General features: G+C 58.1%; 1 long non-coding RNA gene across 4 annotated transcripts; it reads right to left on the bottom strand.

Annotated features, from left to right (window-relative positions):
* Window positions 1-366: 366 nt before the first annotated feature.
* On the bottom strand, window positions 367-2,726 carry LOC133752135 (uncharacterized). 4 transcript variants are annotated; one of them, XR_009864892.1, is made up of 5 exons: window positions 2,676-2,726; window positions 1,658-1,763; window positions 1,105-1,312; window positions 668-804; window positions 367-581 (listed from the first exon to the last, which is right to left on the bottom strand). It is a non-coding gene; the product is annotated as an uncharacterized LOC133752135 (long non-coding RNA). The 4 variants fall into 4 exon arrangements; XR_009864891.1 differs by having other exon boundaries at window positions 668-1,312; window positions 1,648-1,763; XR_009864889.1 differs by having other exon boundaries at window positions 668-1,312.
* Between the last annotated feature and the right edge of the window lie 5,704 nt (window positions 2,727-8,430).

The raw sequence follows: 8,430 nt of genomic DNA, 5'->3' as shown, positions 1-8,430 counted from the left end.
AAAGCCACCTGTTCTGAGGCCAGCACTGCACGGGGCCTTTGGGGGACCCCCACAGGCATGGGCCACCGCGTGGCTGGGCGCTCAGTCCAGGGATGTTGAGCTGTGGGGTAAGCAGGTGTTCTGGGCAGACAGATATGTGGGCACCTCCATTCCACATGGTCTGAGTGCACGGTGTGTGCACAACGCCAGGCAGGGCTGGGTACCCATGGCATCACCTGCTGCCCGGGGAGCAGGAGGAACAGACGGATGGTCCCCGGCTCGGGATGGTTCCACTGGCAAAAGTTTATGCTGGGGGCACTTGGAATGTCACCTGAGCAGCACCTGTACTTGCAAACACCCTTTCTTTCTTTTCTAAAAAATATTTATTATATTTGAGAGGCAGAGGCAGAGAGAGAGGTCTTCCTTCCGCTGGTTCACTCCCCAAATGGCTGCAATGGCTGAAGCTGCGCCAATTCAAAGCCAGGAGCCAGGAGCTTCCTTCGGTCTCCCACGTAGGTGCAGGGGCCCAAGGACTTGGGCCATCCTCTACTGCTTTCCCAGGCCATAGCAGAGAGCTGGATCGGAAGTGGAGCAGCCGGGACCTGAACCGGTGCAGGCGGTGGCTTTAACCGCTATGCCACAGCGCCTTCCACAGGGCAAAGGTGACCCTAGCAGCCTGCTTCGTCACCCCATGCATTCGTTCACGAAGGCGCCAAGGATGTGCTGAGCAGAGGTGGGTGTGGGGGGTGCGGCGGGGAGCCCACACCCAGTTTGCTTTTGGGGGCTCCCCTTCTAGGGAGGCAGGGAGCCGCCGCACAGAAACATCTGTAGGAAAAGACATGAGCAGCGGGACACAGGCAGAGCCTGAGCCTGCCCCTTGCTCACCCAGTTCCCGCTGGATGCCATGGGTGGTGGGGGTGCAAACGTGGGTCGTGAGGTCTGGGGGCCCCCACAGCCCTATCACTGCACCCCACCAACACCACGCCAGGCGCTCAGGACTCATCTCCTTGCCCCACCCCCGGGGGGGGGGGTAACCCCAGACCTGGGGAAGACTGGCTGCTGTGAGGTCACACGCCCGGGAGTCCAAGGCAGAAGCAGGGCAGGGCAGGGCGGCCATTTATTTACCCTGAGCCGCACTGCAGGACAGCGCAGAGCAAACACAAGTGGGAAACCCCTCCAGGAGGGAAAACGGGCAGGTCTCAGAAAGCCGGCATTGCAGAAGCCTGGGATACAGAGCGGGAATCCGGCTCTCGTCTCTGCCAGGGGCTTTCTGAAGCCGTGAGGACCAACATTCATCAGCACCGCTGATGACACCCCAGCCATCACGGTGTTCCTGCAAAAAGAAAGCCCATTTTCCAGATGAGAAGACCGAGTCCCTGCTGCACGCAATTGCACAGCAGCAGGACCAGGACGCAAGCTCCAGCAGCTGCCCCGCTCTGCCCCAGGGGAAGCCGATGCCTGGGGAGGTGGCCCTGCTCACCCACTGTGTCGACATCCCCGACAGACCCCCCCCTCACCTCCCCCCCCCCCCCACGCCCTGGGCCTCGTCCTGCGCAGGCCCGCGTGGCACCATAAAGGCTGCCCGGGAGTGCGGCGGCCGAGCCAGGCAGTAAATGATGGCACTGTGGGTCGTACACGACTGTGGGAACACACGTAGAGCCTAATCACCGTGCTGTACCGGGAGAGAGACATTTGGCAAATGAGATTCCATTTTCACATTGGTTTGTGCTGGGCATATCAATTTCCTCCGGGCCGGCCAGCGTTGGGGATGTGTAATTGATTGCCTGCATTATAATAAACAAGCCGTGGCAGGTGATCGTTCATCATATCCCGCTCAAGTTCCAGCGCACCCGCAAACGGAGGGGGCGAGGGGACGGAGGCGCGGGGCGCGGGGCGGGGGTCGGAGGACGGCGAATTCCCGACAGACAGCAAGCCGGGCGCACGCAGAAGGCGAACGCAATGCCTCCATCCCTCTGATGATCTAACTTGTTCTTCCCGGCCTTCGCCCCACGACCACGACCCTCCCCCACCGCCCCCACGCGGCCCGGGCGAGGCACCGCCAGGCTCCTTCCGGGAGCCGGGGGGGGGGGGGGGGGGCACAGCCAAGGGGAGGGGGCGCCGGGGGGAGGGGTCGTCTCGTCCTAGCCGCAGCGCGCGGGACAGCGCGGGAGGGGCGCGCGCGCGCGTGCGTGTGTGTGCGGGGCTGCGCTTCGCTCGCGCACGGCGACGCCCGCGATCGGGTGCCTAGGAGCCGGTCTCTTTAAATGCATTTCTCTTTTGGTCTTGGGTTTTGTTGTTTGAGATACGAGCGGAAAGTTCCCTTTATTGGACAAACGCAGGGGATGCGAGCTGGCGCCCCCCGCGCCCCGGCCTCGGCCCCCGCGCCAGGCCGCCCTTGGCCCCCGGCTGGGGGTCGCCCGGCAGCGGCCGGGAAGCGCCCTCCTACGCAGGCGCCTGCTCCGAGGCCCACGGCAGGCGGAAGCGCCTGGCAGCCGGAGGGCAGAGAGACAAATGGAGCGCGCGCGAGCCGGCGCACGCGTGGAATGAGCACTTACAGTATGCCAAAGCCGGGGCCGCGGGGGGCTGAGCGCAGAGGGGGGCCCGCCCCCGCCCGTGGCCCCGGGGTCTCCCCTGGGCCAGAGCCCACGCCACCCCACCAAGCGCCTCCTCGCCCCTTCCGGGTACCGGGTGCTTACCGCGGGTGGGAGCCTCCGACCCGGGCAGCGGGGCGCCGAGGGGGCGTGGCCTGCGCTAGCACTGGGGGCGGGGCCTGCGCTGGAGAGGGGCGGGGCATCTCCCAGTCCCGGGCTTTCGGACTGTGGGTGCAAGGGACTCGCCCCCTCTCATCAGCAGCAGGGCTGCTGCCCTCGGGGTGCCCTGGAAAGACGGACGGCTCGTTTGGGTCTCCAAGAATCCCGAGAGACAACCAGGACAGGTAGTGCTGTCCCATAGGCTTGTTGTCTTCCCAAGCTGTGCACAGGGACCCACGCTGGGGGGCAGACGCCGAGGCACGGGGAAATGGAGGGACCCCAGCCAGGGAGAGGTCAGATGGAAGGCAGGGTCGTGGGCTGGCACGGAGGACCCAGGCTTTCTCCTTCGACACCCCCGCAAGTGACCAGGGCAACCGGGTACGTGCGGCTGCAGGGTGTCGTTGACTTTGAATGAGTGCGCATCCCACCGACACCAAGCCCTCGGGTCTGCCCACCTCTGTCCTCACCACTGTGCCCCCGCTCCAAGCCCTGGTACCCAACCCCAACCCTGCTCCCTCTCAGTACTCTCCCCGCCGGCAGCTGTGAGGTTCTGTTGTTCTAAGTACAGAAGCCGCCATCCAGCGCGGGACCTTCGGCACAGTGGTTAGGACTAGGATCCAGCATGGCACTCAAGCGGGACTGCCGGTTCGAACCCCGGCTCCTCCACTTCCTGCTCCCTGCTATGCCCACCCTGGGAGGCAGCGGATGATGGCTCAGGTTCACCCCGGTCTTTGACGCCCATGGGGGAGACCTGGACTGAGAAACCGAAACCCTGAACTCATTCGTGTTTGCTTCCCATTGCGCCCCACAGTCTGCTTCCTGTTTGTAAGGCTTTGCCTATTCCGGCTGTTTCATGTCAATGGAACCTGGCTTCTTTCACTTGGCATCATGTTTTCAAGTTCATCTGAGCTGTAGCAGTCTGTATGTCATACCTTCTTAAGGCTGACTAATATTCCACTGTATGGAGAGCTCACATTTTGTCCATCCATTCCTGAGCTGATTGGCCCTTGAGCTGGGTTCAGCCTTTTGGCAGTTGTAAATAGTGACTAGGAATATCTGTGGACGTGTGTTTGACCATCTGTTCTCAATCCTTTTGGGTATATACTGAGGAGTAGAATTGCTGGTAACTCTGTGTTTAACTTGTTGAGGAACTGCCAGACATTTAAAAAAATTATTATGTTATTTGTAAGGCAGAGAGAGAGAGGGAGAGAGAGAGATCTTCCATCTGTTTGTTCACTCCCAACAGGCTGCAATGGTTGGGGCTGGCCCAGGCCAAAGCCAGGAGCCTGGAGCTGCATCTGTGTCTCCCATGTGAGTGCAGGGGTCCAAGCACTTGGGCCGTCTTCAGCAGGGAGCTGGATGGGATGTGGAGCTCCCCTATGGGATGCTGACGCTGCAGGTGGCGGCTGAACCCTCTATGCCACAGAGCCAGCCCCAAGGACCCTTCCACTGTGTTTCCAGCACTGATCACAGTGCTCAGTAGATTCTAGGCGCTCGATAACCATTTGGTGGGTGGATGCAAGGACAATGACTGAGGCCCTAGCACTGTCCTACGTCCCTGTGAATTTCCTTCTTCTCTTGTCTCACTGCTCAGTGAGTTGGGAAGTAGAAAACCTGGTGCACTGGTCAAGAATTTGGAGACCGATGGGTGCTGGCTGCAGAGTTCATAGTCACTGGCCCCGTCTTTAGAGGCCGGGTGAATCTGGCACGGGATTTGCAGTCCTGTGAGGGGACGGTATGGATTCGGCCCTGCCGCGCTGCTGCTGCCTTGGGATCCCTGAACTACAAGTGCTTGGTGTAAACATGACCTCGGCACAACAGGACGATGCCTGTGTCTGCCAAGCCATTAATTTTTATGTAACAACAATGACCACAGCGAACTGCATTACCCCCGTGTCCTGAGCACGTCTTAAGGTCGGGTCCGTGGGATGGGGTGAGACAAGCCCCTAGTCGACTGGAACACAGTGCTGCGTTCGTTCTCTGTTTACGGCTCTGCTCCTGCACACAGCCCCCGAGGGCTGAGAACAGAGCACTAGAGATTCCCAAAGCTACTTTCTGCCAAGGAGCTCCAAATACTTCCAGTGACCTTTATCCTGTGAAATCATCAGTGGTGGGATATCAGCCGGGCTGTCTCCAGGACAGGGAACAGAGGCCCAGAACCAGCCCCCCCACCCCACTTCTTCAGGGAGCAGCCAGCTTGCGCAGAGAGCCCCTCCCACCTGTCTCTCTAGCCCCTGCACTTTCCATTAACTGGATTAGAACACTTGATTGATTCATTCTGAGTGACAGGGGCGGGGCGGGGGGGGAGAGCCCAACATGCCATTGGTGTGATATAAATATCTCTGGAAAAAGCTAAAAAACATTGTGTCATACATATTTTCTTAATACCGCAGTCAATCACACGTGTGTGTCTGAGAGCACAGTCCTCCCACCCAGGAGGGGGAGGGTGGGGGAGCTGGAGGGAAACCGGGGCGAGGCGCGGGAGGCAAGACCTGGTTCCAGAATCCGCGAGTCCCACATGGCAACTTCTGCCACCAGCCAGAGACACACCGGCTGGGGTTTTATTTATGGTCATTATTACTGGCGTCTTGCCCTCGGAGAACCTTCTGGAAGTCTGAGGACCTTGATGTTGGACTATTAATAGGCAGTGATGCGAGGGTGCTGGGGATCCCTATGAAGGCAGCCTGGTCCCAGGGGAACAAAGACTGGAGTGGTCACTTTCTCATCCAGTGTACTCTCTGGGCTCCCAGAAGGTTCTGGATCTTTTCCCTCACCATCAAAAAGCCTTTTGTCCCCATGATTCCTCTGTTAGGAGCTCAGCCTAAGGAAATAGCAAAGGGCCCATAAGAAGATTGAGGTTGTAGGACGTTCCTCACAACATGTAGGTTATAGCGAAAGGTTAAAAATGACCTCTGTGTCCAACCAAGCATGGGTGATGGATGAGTCGATCAGGTAGTTCATCCTTTAAAACCCTGCTTAGATTTAAAAAGAAAAAAAAAAAAAAAAAAAAAGACTGGAAGGAAATCAACTAAGATGGCTACAGAGTTTGGAGGTGGCATTGCGGGTGGTTCTTCTTTTCTTTCCCGGAGAAAGTTCCTCTTTGGGGATGATTTACGCACAAGAACTGGGATTTGGTGTGACTTTAATCTGGCACGTTGTGACGTCCCTGGGACTCAGAAGTCACAGGGGGACCGGGAAGGTGGCCTTGTTGGAATGGAGAAGTCCCAGCGCCAAGTGCTGGGAAGCCAAGGGGATGGGTGGGCTGTGCACAGACTATGGGTGTTCTGGTGGGGGTGGGGGGAGGTGAGCGGAAGCCAAGGAGAGAAATGAACGCCTGACATGATGGGCACCTGGGAGCCACCATAGACCCTCTGAGCAAGAAAAGACGTGGCCGGGCCCAGGTCAAGGCCAAGCAGTGAACGAGTGGGAGTGACCATGGTGGTCTCGTTGCTCTTTTTATGGAAAGATCTGGTTTCGACAGACTTGGGGGTGGAAGTTCCCAGAGCCATGGAATTCTAGATGTGCAACAAGTCTGGAGATTGCTGTCACGTGGTGGGTGTGGCAGTCGTAGCCCACAGTGGCCAATTGTTCCACCACAACGGGGTTGTCAAGTTGGTCTCAGTGCCCAGAGGGCCTTCTTCCCAGCTCCACCCAGGAGCAGCCTGGGCCCCCAGCTCTAAGATGCTCAGCACACGTGCAGCCTTCTCTGACCACGGCCCACTCCCTGGAGTCCCACCTGAAGTCCCGGCCTTTTACTCATCTATCACTGAGCACCTGTTAGGAGACGGACATACTAAGTGCTAGAGGAAGACATGCGGAGCAGAGGCGAGAATGGCACACAGTAGGTGCTCAGCAAATTTGTGGATGGGAAGGCGGAAGGGAGGCAAACAGAGAAAGAGAGGAGAGCAGTTCTTGCGCTCAAATAGTTCAAGATCAAGTGCAGGAAACAACTACAACCTTTCAAGGGCAGGGCAGGGCGGGGCAGGGGTGAGGGGTGGGGCAAAAGGCTTTCTAGAGATAGGAACTCATTGCACAGAACCAAACGCAAAAAAGCTGGCTTCCAACTCCTTCCCTAAGAAGCATTTAATTCAGCTGGCGCCACGGCTCACTAGGCTAATCCTCTGCCTGTGGCGCTGGCACCCCGATTTCTAGTCCCGGTTGGGGTGCCGGATTCTGTCCAGGTTGCTCCTCTTCCAGTCTAGCTCTCTGCTGTGGCCTGGGAGGGCAGTGGAGGATGGCCCAAGTCCTTGGGCCCTGCACCCGCATGGGAGACCAGGAGGAAACACCTGGCTCCTGGCTTTGGATCGGTGCAGCAGGCCGGCTGTAGCGGCCATTTGGGGGGTGAACCAACGGAAGGAAGACCTTTCTCTCTCACTGTCTAACTCTGCCTGTCCAAAAAAAAAAAAAAAGCATTTAATTCAGCTAACATTTGTGAAGCCCCTACAGTGGGCCAGGCTGGGGATTAAAATTCCCACTGTTGCCCCCACATTAAATCCAAAACTGGCAGGAGAGCCCTGCGGAACGAGGGAGAAGAGGGAGGCAGCGTGAAGCGCCCGAGAGGACGGGTGTTGCTCTTTCCTGCTGACTTCTCTTTTGAACACCAGTGGCCTCATTTTCCTTTTCTGCATCAGGCTCTGGGACGGGGCCTGCGGGCCCGGATCCCCAGGGGTAGGGCCAAGCCTGAGCCCTGTGAAATCAGACACCCATCAGCCCTGCCCTCTCCTCTTCCCTTTCCGATTGTTCAGGCTTCTCGGGCCATTTCCACTTGCCTCCCTCCTCCCCAAGTGAGTATGAATCCAGAGAGCTTTTTGTGAAACGTTGGGCAGTTGGCAGGGCCTCTCCAAGGGGTGCACGGGGAAGGAAGGGGAAGGGGCCTAAGGAGAAAGTTACACGTGGTTCCTTTAATCACAGGGTGGAGGGAGAGAGGAGAAAGTTCAAACAGAGCCCCCGAAAGCAGGCTCTGAGCCCCAGTGTTTCAGCAACTGCTGTTGGCATCGCTGCCGTTTGTCTTGGCCCAAACCTGTCCCGAGAAACACAGACAGGCTCATGCTCTTGGAATTCGCTCCCTGAACAATTCACTCAGTAACTCAGCTTTGGCAGACAATAAAAAAGAAAAGGAAGGAGGGCTGGCATTGCGGCACAGCGCGTTAGGCCACCCCTGCTTGGGACCCTGGCATCTCAACTTGGAGTGCCTGGTTCGAGTCCCGGCTCCTCTGCTCCTGGTCCAGCTCCCAGCTAATGTACCCTGGGAGGCGGCAGTACTTGAGTCCCTGCCACTCACGTGGGAGATCTGGATGGAGTTCCTGGCTCCTGGCCTTGGCCTGGTTCCCCCTGACTAATGCGGACGTTTGGAGAGTGAACCAGCAGATGAAAGATCTCTCTCTCTCTCTTTCTCTCACTCTCTCTGTCATTCTGCTTTTCAAATTAATAAAAAAATAAATATTTTTTTAAAGGGAGAAAAGATGCCAGCAAGCCACTGGCTAAGGATGCACCTGCCTCCCCACACCACCCCCCAGTTCCCTGGAGCATCACTCAGCCTGGGCCAGTGGGGAGGGGGTCAGAGAGGGAAACTTTGGAGTGAGCTCCCACGGGGGCACTCTGGCAGCTGGGAACAGCTTGCTGGAGAGGATCCACCGGGGAGGAGAGGCAGCCACCTGAAAAGGTCTGACTCAGAACTGTCTGTCACGCTCCAGCGGTTGAC

Source organism: Lepus europaeus, chromosome 23 (assembly GCF_033115175.1).
Source record: "Lepus europaeus isolate LE1 chromosome 23, mLepTim1.pri, whole genome shotgun sequence".
Classification (NCBI taxonomy): domain Eukaryota; kingdom Metazoa; phylum Chordata; class Mammalia; order Lagomorpha; family Leporidae; genus Lepus; species Lepus europaeus.
Note: the sequence above shows the minus strand (reverse complement) of the source record. Positions and strands in the feature narration are given on the sequence as shown.